The sequence below is a fragment of the Rutidosis leptorrhynchoides genome, chromosome 2, assembly GCF_046630445.1.
Source record: "Rutidosis leptorrhynchoides isolate AG116_Rl617_1_P2 chromosome 2, CSIRO_AGI_Rlap_v1, whole genome shotgun sequence".
Taxonomy (NCBI): Eukaryota; Viridiplantae; Streptophyta; class Magnoliopsida; order Asterales; family Asteraceae; genus Rutidosis; species Rutidosis leptorrhynchoides.
In genome coordinates, this window is record NC_092334.1 from 171,890,725 (window position 1) to 171,893,436 (window position 2,712).

Below are 2,712 nucleotides of genomic sequence, written 5' to 3' on the forward strand. Positions count from 1 at the left end.
ACTTAGTTCAAAAGAATCGTTTATGTTTTCTCATCCCAATATAAGTTCAAAAAGAGTAAAAGTGGGACTATGATCTCACCTTGAGTGCACGAGTAGTAAAGTACTTCAACAAGTAAACGTGTGCAAAGAACAATGCTAGTCTTGACCTAAACAATAGGTTTGTATCAATAACGGTAAACACGATAGGTCAAAGATGTTCAATTAGTCCTATGGCTCGTTAAGACTCGATCATAATAGTATGTGAATCAAATTGTCATGTTTCATGCAAGGTACAAGTATAAAAACATGTTAGAACGATTGCACAAATATTTGGTTAAGTTTGATTAAAAGTCAAACTTTGGTCGGTCAAAGTCAACGAAAGTCAACACGTTCGGGTCGGGTTCCGAACTATTTTTCTGAGGTTTTTAATCATATATGAACATGTTAGAACAAGTTTCATGTGAATCGGAGGTCCGTAGTATGCCAAACATTTTTCGTAATTTGGACATGGTGGTCAGAGCCTGACCAAGGCTTATGTCACGCCGCGACATAGTCTGGCCGCGCCGCGGCATTAGCCGTGCGCTGGCACCTGGTCAGTCTCAATTGTTCAAGTCCCAAATCAAAACTCTTTCAAGCATAAATTACAAACCGCTAACATTTAGAACTCGCACCTTATATCGTTGGAAAGGTAATTTGACAAAGAACACAACTAAACACAATTCATCAACCAAACTTCCACTTACAACAACCAAAAACCGTAATTAAACGTTCATAATCAAAGTTCGAGTTCCAAAAACGCATTTTATGATTCGGGCAACCAATTTACATGAATGATATGCCGTTTCGAAGGTAATCAAGCATACAATCCAACTAAACACTTACCAATAATAATCCATGGCATTCAATGCATCAAAAGTCCATTTCAAGTTCATCAAACCCTAACCCAAATTCACCAAAATCAATAATCAAGTTCATGAAGTTTTTCTAAGGCAACCTACACATCAAATTGAAGCTAGTGATGCTAGTAACACAATTAAAACATCAACTTTTAACATCTAACAACATATGATCATCCAAAATTCAAGAATAACACACCAAAATTCAAGTTCATGCTAGTTACACTAAAACAACGAGATCGAGCATATAAATCATATATTCATGTTAGACTTGAGCCATAGACACTAATTAACACTTTTATAAGTTAAAAACATCAAGAACACAAAATCTAGTGATTTTAGAAAGTTACCCAAATGAGATGAAGTTGGTACCAAAACGAAGAGGATGAAGAGAGGATCACGAATATGTAATTTATTTTGTTGTAAGCCTCCTAGATCGAATTTAGATGATGATTGAATGAATATGGTTTTGGGTGTGTGTGTTCTTGCTAGAGAGAAAGAGAGAGAGATGAAGATGAAATGAATGGGTGAAAGGGGTTTGACCCTTTGACCTAGTCAAGGGTTTGATCCCTTGTCAAGTTTAGTCCCTCAACTTTCGCTCGGGTGCGGGAATTACCTAAACGAGATAATTTAAAACGCGTATCAACGGGAGATGTTATAAACATATAACGGACTTTATATTAGTATAACGGAAAAATAAATGGAAAAAGGCGGGATGTTACAATTCAAGCATCAAAAGTTCATGTCAAGAACTATCAAACCCTAGTCAAACATCACAAAATCAATATTCATGTTTTTGAAGTTTTCTTAATCAACCTACGCATCAAAACGAAGCTAGTGATACTAGTAACACAATTAAAACATGCACTTTAACAATCTAACAACATTAACTCATCCAAAATCAAGGATTAAGCACACCCATTTCAAGTTCATGCTAGTTACTCCAAAAACAACAAATCGAGCAAACCAAACATATATTCATGTTAGACTCGAGCCATAGACACTAACTAACACCATTTCAAATCAAAAACACGAATTTAGAGAAATCTAGAGTTTTAGAAATGTTACCCAAACGAGATGAAGTTGGTATCAAATTGTAGAGGATGAAGAGAGGATTCCAAATATGTAATCGGATTTGTTGTGAGCTTCCAAGATTGAATTTAGATGATGAATGAATGGAATGGGTTTGTGTGTGTGTTCTTGAGATGGAGAGAAAAGGGATGAGGGAGATGATGGAATGGATGAAATGGGTTGACTAGTTGACCTAGTCAACTAGTTTGCCCATTTGGCAACTCCGGTCCCTCGAGTTTCAAAGCGGGTGCGGGATTTAACCGATCGAATATTTTTAAAACGCAAGTTAACGAGAGATGTTATAATTAAACGACGGAATTATTATGAACGTTAGTCAACGGAAACTACGAATTTAAATAACGAAAGGTATTATTTAAAAGAAAAAGACGGTGTTAAAATTAAATTTAACGGAAAAACGCGGGATGTTACATTATCCACAACTCAAAAGAAATTTCGTCCCGAAATTTAGTTGGAAGTAGTAGTCGATATCTCTTACTCGAGACTTTACGTTGTCAATGCTATGAATAAGTGAAAGTACGTTCTTGAGGGTTCTCATGAATTTGGATAGTCAGGGTTTTACGTTGCATTAAGGTTCGGTTTTTACGATCCCCAGTTTCAACTGGTTTTCCTATGAAGAGAAGTTTGTCATCGATAGTTGATGTATCCAGCAGGATTGCACGTTCCTGTTCCGCAGGACACGTTTCTAAGTTTGTTACACGAAATGTAGGGTAAACGGAAACTTAATTGAGTCGGAAGTTCTAAACGG